The following is an 11,100-nucleotide window of genomic DNA, read 5'->3' on the forward strand; positions in this document are numbered from 1 at the left end:
TGTCAATTTGTGACAGTTACAATCAGATTTTTTATAAGTGCCATGTAGAGAAATTATGCAGACTGGGCTTCTAATTAAGCATTTGATGAATACCAAACGCATGCTTGGTTCTTTCTTTGTGATACTTGGATCTGTATGGGATCATTAAATGAACAGCTGTGGCAACAAGTGACACTAAATTAGAAAATTCAGTTTCTTCTTTGTTTTTTTTTTAAAATAGCAAGATTTTTGTTTAATGTCTATAGAAAAGCCTGAGTTTTAGTCATGTTTCTGTTTGCTTAGACTGATTATCTAAGACTGCCATCTTGACTTGGTTTGACCCTAAATCAACATTCATTGATTATGCTCTGTTTTATTAAAATCTGTCCTGTTGTTTTCAATATATTTTGCTAACAGACAGACAGACAAAAATTGCACACAAATAATTTACACAATCACCAGCCTTTAATGCCAGTGGACAATGAATCCTTCAAAAAGCCCTTACTGATACATTTAGGCAAAAGACCTTGCCAAGTTGTGTGCCATTACCATTTTCGAAAGCATCCATTTTTTTGTACAGAACTGTAAGTAAACAGTTTGTTAAATCAGGGAGTAAATGTTGAATGGCGGCACAAACAATGGCCGTTGTACCTACAAGTAAACTCTTTTGGAAGTCCACTAATTGCATTGTAATTGTGCACATTGTGAACACAGCATGCGAGTACACAGCAGAATGCATCATCTCTGCGTTGCGTGGCAACAGCTGAGCCCAGGTAGCAGGTGTGAGCATTATTTTATTCAGGAAGCGTGTATAGCCCCGTGCTGGCATCCATAATGGAGCCAATCCTTCAGGGCTGCATGTGCATCTCCAAGCAGCTTGAGCCCTGAACGGCGAGGTGTGTTCACTAACACGGGGGTTTCATTAACCCCCGTGTTAGCAAACAGTTATAATGTTGGCAGCTGCCAGATGGGAACTTGGATGGTAGAATGGTTCACATCATCACATAATGTGGCAGGTGTTGTGCAGAGAAAAAACCTGAGTGCTTAATGTTATTGTTATGAGTAGGGGACAGAGAGAAAAGTGCAAAATGGGCAAGAACAATGGATGCCTCTTGGGAAATTATTCAGGAAACAATTAATCTAACAGACTTTTTATATCAGTGAGCAGTTAATCAGCTTTTTATATGTTGTTTTGTTGCTCTGTTCTTTCTTAGAGGTGTTGGCTATGTATAAATTGGATCTTTACTTCACTGGTATTATATGTTTTGTTCAAGTTTGGCCAAAACTGTGCACATCAAAAATGGGGTTATTAGGCCTTTCATCCATTATCTTTACCCGCTTCTGCCTTTTTGGGTCACAAGTGTCACTGGTGCCCATGTCTAGTTGTCACTGTGCGAGACACAGAGCACACCCTGGTCAGGTCTCCAGTCCATCACAGGGACACATAAAGACAAACAACCATTCACTCTCTCACTCACACCTAGGGGCAATTTACATTTACCAGTTAGCCTAAAATGATGTTTTATAGTCTGTGCAATCAAACTGGAGTATTCAGATAAAACCCACCTGCACAAAGAGAACGTCCAAATTCTACCCACAAAGGTTTCCAGCCAGGGTTTGAGTTGGTGACCTTCTTACCGAGAGCTCAATTGTGCCACCATGCCACACTACTTTTATTAAATTACCTGTATTGTAAAGATCTTTCTTTTTCTCTTCCTTTCTGCTGTTCCCTCTTCATGGGTTGCCACAGTGAGTCATCTTCCTTCATCACACTTGGTCCTCTGCATCATCTGTCCACATTCCAACTCCCTCCATGTTGTCTCTATCTGCATTCACATATCACTTCTTGGTCCTTCCTCTTTGTATTTGTCTTGGCATCATCCTACCATTTTATGCTCTGCCACTCCTTTGCACATGTCCAAGCCATCTCAATCTGACCTCTCAATTTATTTCCCAGTCTGAAATGAATATGTTAACACTGATGAAGGTAATATCTCACCAGAACTAGGACTGTTGGAGCCTAGTTAGCAACTTGGAATTGCAAGAAAATAAAAAAAGTTGTAGTCTCACTGAATTTTAAATATCTGAGAAGTTGTGACTTGGCGCTATATAAAGAAACTGAATTGAATAGAAAGGCATGCTGCCATGTTTTGCATATACAACTTTTGATAATCACGACCTTTTTTGGTTTGCACAGCTTGCAAAACTGGCTCTGATCATTAGTTTGATAACAACTGAAATACAAAGCATAACAATGGATATGTAGTCTGTGCTGTCTAATAATTTGACCTAATGGAATTCCCTTCTAAAGGCTGTTTGCCAACTAGACATCAACAGTCAAAGCCCAGTGAGATACTGGCTAAAAGCAAAAGCAAGTACAAAATATATTTGAGCAAGCTAAATTTCCATTAGCTGCATGATAAATACATTAAAATATGAAAACCTCCATTCAGTTGCAATGTTTCATATTTAGTCCAACACACTTTAAATATTTGGAATTCTGCACCGCCCAGCTTTGAATTGTTAAAACTCCCTTTATGAGGAGTGAAATGTCTTCAAGACATGGTTTAACTTAACCAGCTAAGGTCTTATTGCGTTTTCCAATATATCAATACAAGCTATCATGCTGAATAATTACCGAGACATTCAAACAATGTTTTATTTATCCCTGAAGTGTAAACTCGTCTAGGAATGATGTTGCAATCAACTATATCATGCTCCATTTGACTTTCATGAGTCTAATAGGATTCTCGGATTCTTGTGCTAAGTAATCAAGCTAATATTTATTAGCGATTTAAGCTGATAACAATAATTTTATGTGCTTTCAAACAATATAGCAACATGTTTCATATTATAGGTAGTACAGTAGTTTTTGTACAGTACAATGGGATTCAAACAGACAAAAATAAAATGGAAAAAACTATGACTCCAGCTAACACAAGTTACCATACACCAGGCAGCCATTTTGGAATTGTTAAGTCAGGGTTAATCAGGAAAAGCCAACTTTCTAAGTCAAAATCGTAACTGTAGGATGTGTTTAAGTTGATTTTTCTGAGTTCCAAGTACAAATGGGTTGCACCACGTTTTAATTCAAGTAACCCCACTTGTCAATGATGTAAGTGATCGTATCTGCCCTTAGCTCTCAGCATTGAGAGCATATTGCTACATGTATAGTAAAACCACGCCAACAGTGCAAGACAAACCTTCTGCTTTTAAACAATAACTTTAAATCTTCTCACACAGAATGTTAGTCTGTTGAAACTAAGTTTTTTAACTCGAGGCAGAGCAAGTAATTTAAAATGAGGTCATTGCCATCTACAAGGTTGTTTCTGCAGACTTTTAGTCTTTCGCTAGACTTGGCATATTAGTGTTCAGTAGTAGTCAGCAAACTTATGTATGGGCTGTGCAACAACCCCCTCAGGTCATCCTTAGTGTCTTTAGTTACAGCAGACATGTCTTTGCATACATGAAGGATGCACAGACTAGAAAAGTGTCCAGTGTCCTTGTCAAACTATTGATGCTGATGCAGCCTGGCATCTTCTACATGACAGACATTTTCATTGCCAAATATAGCTGCAGCAGAATATTGTCGAAGTTCAAAATCTTTATTTGCCATTTGTGCACAAACCACTTGGTCTGGGTAAATACAATTTTTTTTTTGAGCTGAGCCGAGCTCAGAGTCAATAGAAAACATAAAGCAATAATTAAGAAACAAGTAAGAACAAGAGGGAGCAATAAAGTCACATGCTTTGATGTAGAATTTAGAGTAGAAAACATCAGTTTATATATTATTTTTGTGTATGTGGGCAGCACGGTGGCACAACTGGTAGAGCTGCTGCCTCTCAGCGAGCAGGTCCACGGTTCAAATCCCAGTCTGGGGATCTTTCTGGGTGGAGTTTGCATGTTCTCTCCGTGCATGCATGGGTTTTCTCTGGGTACTCCGGTTTCCTACCACTGACCAGAAACATGCATGTTAGACTGATTGGTAACTCTAAATTGTCCCTAGGTGTGAGTGAGAGGGTGAAGGGTTGTTTGGCTCGTTTGTCTCTATATGTCCCTGTGATGGACTGGAGACATGTCCAGGGTGTACCTCGCACAGTGATTGCCAGACATGGGCACCGGCGACCCCAGTGACCCAAAATGGAAAAAGCGGGTGAAGATGATGGATGGATAAATGGATGGAATCAGTTGGTAAAAACAACCTAAACAACAACATAAAACAAGAGTTTTAAATGCTGCAGCAGGTTTCTATTATCACCCAAAAGCAAAGTGGGGATGTTTTGTTGCCCATCTGTTTATGTGTGTTACTTTGTCTGTAGATTTAGCCAAAAGAAAAATCAAACTAGTGTATATTTTTGTGAAATTCTTAAAGAAATCACCGGCTGTACATCTTCCACTGAGTACTATTAAATCAATTCAATTCAAGATGGCTGCCACAGCTTTATCACCTTAAGAAACACACACAATTGCTATAATTTAGCCAGTTTTGTATACATTGACCTAAAGCTTTTAGGGTATTAGATGAGATGTATCGCCAATGCATACCGTAAGCAGTAACTTCTGGACTTAGATTTTTTTAAACTCGTCCATTAACTCTTGAAGTCAACAAAGTTTTGTTCTTAGAAAGAAAAAAAGACTTTGTGAACCAGTGGACCGGTTTTATTGACACTCCTAAAACCATAGTTAGATGTGCATTTACAACTGATTATTGTTTGGTGTCTACCAAATTCAAAAGGGCTGCCACAGTTAATCAGCCTTAGCAAACATACAAAAGTCACTCAAATCCAGTCAGTTTACAGATATTGAGCTAAGATTTGGTATGGTAGTAGCCAATGCTGACCCTAACCAATTTGGTATCCTAAGCAAGATTGTAGGCGGCGCCCCCTGCACAATTTTCTAAATCGAACTGGCAGTTTACATTCAATTGCACCATAAACTAAATAGCTTTGCCTTTGATCTAACAAGGTTGAGTCAGGTCCTCTTGATGGATTATTCTTTGTTGAAACTTTTTTTTCCCTTCATCCATTATACTTCTTCAGTCTGAGGAGCTGCAAGCAAACAGTCATAAGCAGCACCTTCTCATAGTGGATCATCCAGTTTCATCCCAGAAAGCGTGACCACTGGCCTATAGATGAGTGTAGACTGCAGAGTCCTGGCATGATCAAGTTGCTCTTCTGTGCTGGGCCATCCTTTTGGCCAGTGGCTATTTATTTTCCCTGACGTAAGGCTGATCACAGCCCTTCTGGCACTGAACAACATAAACACTATTAATCTGTTTGTGCCAGAGGACTGGATCTTTGGGTTAGTCTTTGCTATAATGTATTTACACCCCTGAAAATTCCACTGAGATGTCATGTTTGGAAAATAAACGTCTCAGTTTCTCCGAAACCCCAACAACACACATAATGCCCACTGGTCTAGGTTGGGGTTCCTCCTTTTCACCTGATGGCTGGCTGGAATCCTGTATGGGTTTCTTCTCTGCTTTCCGGAAGGCCCAGTTAGGATATCCACGTTGCTCCATGGCCTGTCTTGTGTGGGATTTCTCCTTCTGTGTGGCTCTTGAGTTTGTGGGGACACTGTCTGCTCTGTGGTACAGAGTCCTGATGACTCCTAACTTGTGCTCCAGCAGGTGATGGGAGACCAACCCCAAGTACTGGAGTAGCCAGAGCACACACACACATGCATGGGTAATATGAGAAAAATCCACCCAGGAAGGTCCCCAGCCTGATTCGCTCTGGCAACCTTTTTGCTGAGAGACAACTAACAGAGCCACTGTTCAGCCCAGGTGTAAGTTCTGCTGGAAAATGAAATCAGCATCTCCATAAAGCTTGTCAGCAGAAGGAAGCATGAAGTGCTGCAAAATGCCCTGGTAGATGGTTGAGTTGACTGAAGAATTCAGAAAACAGAGTGGACCATCACCAGCAGAGGACATGGCACCAAATCATCACTGACTGTAAAAGCTTCACTCTGGACTTCAAGCAACATGGATTCTGGACCTTTCCACTGTTCCTCCAGACTCTGGGACCTTGATTTTTCCAAATTACATGAACATTTACTTTAATCTGAAAAGAGGACATCAGATAACTGAGCAAAGGTCCAGTTATTTGTCACGTTGGTTAGTGAGCTTCTGTAGGGATATGCCAGCAATTTTGTTGCACATCCTAACAATCCCCAAGAATTAGTTCCTGTTTTTGCATGTTAAATCCAAACCATCAGATGAGGTAAAAGTCAAAAGAGACTTGATAAAATGTGAATAAAACTTTCTCATAAAAGTTGAATCAACATTAACACAAGAACACATAGAGACCAACAAGACAAACAATTATTCACACGCACTCACACCTAGGGATAATTTAAAGTTACCAGTCAGCTTAACAATGCTTGTTTTTAGTTTGTAGGAGGAAATGAGTTCCCAGAGAAAGAAAAGACAAAAAAAAAAAAAAAAGAACCTTTTCACAATATTCAATTTTTTGAGATACACCTGTAGGTCATTCTGGTAGTAGCAAGATAGTCATTCTTATGGTATTATTTTCAGACCGTTAAATCTCACAAAATCTTACATTGAAGGCCTTGCTATGTATGTATCCATGATTTTTTAGATTTAATATTTTAATTCATTCAACCTTTATTTAGACAGGTAAATCCCATTGAGCCTCGAGGACTCATTTACAAGAGAGACCTGATATGTCAACAAAATAATTGTTACTATTCTAAATGAAGGCACGATAACAACATTTTCAGCTCATTCCTTTGACTCTGCTTTGTCTTTATGGTTCGTCACCTCATACCCCTAAACTTTTTTTATAGAAATAAAGAATTTATAAACATCAGGCATATTGTGACTTTAAACCGCTCTGTGTGCAGAGCTAATTTAGCTCCTGCTCATACTAGCTACTTACAGCAAGACATGCACACACCCTCCCCTGTCAATATTTACAGAGTAGAAAGTGGACAGTGCTCATCTTAGACCCAGTAGAGATTAATTTCCCAGAGGAAATTAGCTACTGATGCTCAGCAGTATAAATGTCCTATGTATTCTGAATTAAATTACCAAACCTCCATCAGCATTTATAAAGGGGAAAAAAAATCATTTTATGGTTCTGCCAATTATAATGTATTTTGGATTACTGAGCAAGCTTCTTAATAGAGATGGGGCCAGTTTTATTGCTGAACCTGCCATTAAATTCAGAAATGGACTTGACATTTGCATTTCCCAGAGCTTCTCGAACAACACTTTGTATTTTATTTGGTTGGTGTGAAATTTGATCTGTAGGTGGTTCAATTTATGTCAAATTGATTCATGTATAGTCATGTTTGTGTTTGCAAAAGTTAATTAGCAGTGGTGGCCACCTTAAATTTAGCTGAAGATATACAATCGGTGATTACTTGCTAAAAGCTTTAGTACAATTTGTCCAATGGTGTATGGTATATTTTGCTAACAGACTAACAGGACTGATTCCAATAATTAATGCCAATGTTGTAGGCAAATATGGCCCATTATGTGTTGTGCTCAATGTATGAGTTGAGAACAATGCTCATTTACTACAGCACTGAATCCTGCCTCAGTATCCATGAAATAGGCTCTAGACATTTTTACTGGATGTGGCATCCATCTTTAACTGGGTTGATACCAAAGGTAAATTGGTTGTAGTTGTACACTCAATGATAACTTTATGAAATGCTTACTAAAATCCATCAAGGTTCATGAAATATTTGCTAACAAGACAGAGTTGTTGATTCAACTCTTGTCTTGTTGACAGAGTTGAATCCAATAGTTAATGGCAATATTTTAAACACATATCTTGCACCATCACTTAACTCAGAGTATGTTTGGGGTCAGTCTCAGCTGCTTCCACACCAAATCTTAGGTCAATATCTGTAGAATTTACCAAACTATTGCAATTTTTGTGATTGTTAAGTTTGCATCCTTCCTTCCTTCCTTCCTTCCTTCCTTCCTTCCTTCCTTCCTTCCCTCCCTCCCTCCCTCCCTCCCTCCCTCCCTCCCTCCCTCCTTCCTTCCCTCCCTCCCTCCCTCCCATGCACGAAGAGAACATGCAAACTCCACACAGAAAGATCCCCCGGCCAGTACTTGATCTGGCAACCTGCTCGCTGAGAGGCAACAACTATACCAACTGAGCTACTGTGCCACAATTATCCAAGCACATTATTTGTATTTTAAACAAGTTTCACAACATAAAAAGAAGGCAAGTCAACTTTAAAAAAACTTAAATTAAAATACTTATTAATCTTTATCTAAACAGACAAATTCCATTGTGATCCCAGATCAGTTTTGCAAGGGCGTCCTGGGCCTGAGGGAAACCTAACATTCATGTTTTTAGACAGTGGGAGGAAACCGGAGTACCCGGGAAAAACCCACACAAATAATAGGAGAACATGCAAACTCCACAGCGAAAGATCTCAGGTTCAAACAGGGATTGAACCAAGGACAGTTTTGCTGTGAAGCAGCAATGCTAACCACTAAGCCATTGTGCTGCCCAACACATTAAAGTTTAAATAAAGATTCAATAAAGCTTAAAACTTCAGATGAGAAGTCTGTCTTTGTTCAAACCACACTTTCTTTATTAAAATACGGATTTAATATTTTTTTATAAGCATTCATGTATAAATTATGCTGTAAATAGTGCAAATGGTGTCAAAAATGTAAACTCCCAGATAAACAGTGGACCATTAACAAAAAAACATTCATTCTTCCTGGACCATACGTTTAGTCTGTCGTCTAGTCTCTCAGTTCCAATTCGTCAACAATCTCCTTGTGCGCGCAGAACCCAGTTTTTGCACACATTTGCTGATATCTCTTGTGCATACGACGATCCAGACATATCAAAGGATTTGCAGCTTGTCTCTGAATCCTCCAGCCATCTGCTCGCTACTCACAACCAACATGCTTCCACTGGAAGCCTCCACTTTCCACAACTCAGCATACAGTTTGTAGTGGTTTATCAGCTGGTGTTCAGACATTTAGGGTTCAACGGTAAAACTCTAACTAAGCTAGCTCTCTAAAAGAGTATGTTGTTGCAAATAGGACTAAAATGGATTTTATTGATTGACACGTCAAATTTGTTTCTTAAGCTATGGATGCAGGTCAGTCTTTATCATTTAGCTTCAGGAAGGGAGACACAAAATGTAATAAAATATGATACAAGATAATTATAACATATTAACAAATCATCTCAGTCTAATCACATCTTTAAGTTAATTGTTAGAAATTAATGTCTAGCAGTTCTTGAAAAAAAAAAGCTCATCATCAAGCCTTTTTTGAGACTAATAATCTCCAGGGGTTTTAAGGCGGAGCTGATCTTCAATGGTCCTATATGGTGCTTTTCTACTGTCTCTACACTCATAGGTTCTATATAACAACGCACCAAATCAGGGCCAGCCCACTGCCGGTACCCACCCCCACTCAGCCCGGTTTATGAGACCGTCTTATTTTTAAGTTTATTATTATTATTATTATTATTATTATTATTATTATTAATAGTCAGCATGATTTGGAATGCATCACAATGAATGAGCACATTTACAGAGAGATATTGGAGATGTTGCAGCATGGCTACACCCAGTCTTATAATGGGATATGCTAAAGAATTTGAAATCCAATTATATTATTATTATTATTATTATTATTATTATTATTATTATTATTAACCTTTATGGGCAGCACGGTGGCACAACTGGTAGAGCTGCTGCCTCTCAGTGAACAGGTCCTTGATTCAAACCCCGGTCCAGGGGCCTTTCTGGGTGGAGTTTGCATGTTCTCTCCGTGCATGCATGGGTTTTCTCCAGGTACTCCGGTTTCCTCCCACAGACCAAAAACATGCATGTTAGGCTGATTGGTAACTCTAAATTGTCCCTAGGTGTGAGTGAGAGAGTGAATGGTTGTTTGTCTCTATGTGGCCCTGTGATGGACTTGCGACCCGTCCAGGGTGTACCCCGCCCCTCGCACAGTGATTGCTGGACATGGGCACCAGCGATCCCCGTGACCCAAAATGGAACAAACGGGTAAAGATAATGGATGGATGGATTAACCTTTATTTAACCAGGCAAATCCCATTGAGATCACATGTCTCTTTTGCAAGGGAGGCCTGGACCTGAAGGCTGCCTAACATGCATGTTTTTGGTCTGTGGGAAGAAACCGGAGTACCCGGAGAAAACCCACACAAGCACTAGAAGAACATGCAAACTCCACACAGAAAGACCCTAGGTCCAACCGAGGATTGAACCCAGTACTTTCTTGCTGTGAGGCAACAATGCTAACCACTGAGCCGTCGTGCTGCCAATGAGACGATTAAGGACCACATCATGTGGAGTGGCTTGAACACAATGACCTGTTACGATCCAGACAACTTTGCATTGACGATCCCACCCACAGAGTGCGGAAACAAGTCACAGTGGCAAATCACCTACACCTTAGAAGAACCAATAAGACGAGAGCCTAGTGGAGTTGTACTTATCAATGGCAAAGCGGCTTTAGTCTCACATGATGATGCTCCCACTTCAGTTTGCCAGAAAAGTTCTTATATGATTTTGAATCTAACGGAGATTAACTTATACATGTATTCACACTTAGACCGTCTTGTGTCCTTCCAGGCTCTCCAGTTCCTGGGTGTCATCCTGCTGGGTCTCCGGTTCTGTGACAACATCTCTGCTCAGCCTACTGTCTGCACCTAGACGCTCTGATGAAACACAAACCAGAAAAGTCAGCTTCACTTGGTGTTTACCTGCCTGCTCATTCCATTCTCTCCAGTCTTGCCTGCCTCCCACGTTTACCCACTCCTGGAATTCTCCACCTCCTATTCTGAACCAGAACAGGAAAAGACACCATAAGATTTACTTGAATACTCCATTCTCTGTTTAATCTGACATCAACAATCACCCAGTCTGACTCTGCTCTTTTCCTCATCCTCAAAGACTAACATATGACATATTGTAATTTGTTGTATGACACATGACATACAAATTCAATGTGTAGTTGTCCCACTAAGATTTTTTACACGGTTTATTAAGGATAACATTACTTTTAAAACATCCCAATACATAAAACCTTAAACCACCTTTTGTTATCATAAATAAGTTGACCCTACTAATAAGGTGATCTTTTAT

The sequence above is a fragment of the Nematolebias whitei genome, chromosome 1 (genome assembly GCF_014905685.2).
Source record: "Nematolebias whitei isolate Nwh7 chromosome 1, NemWhi1, whole genome shotgun sequence".
Taxonomy (NCBI): domain Eukaryota; kingdom Metazoa; phylum Chordata; class Actinopteri; order Cyprinodontiformes; family Rivulidae; genus Nematolebias; species Nematolebias whitei.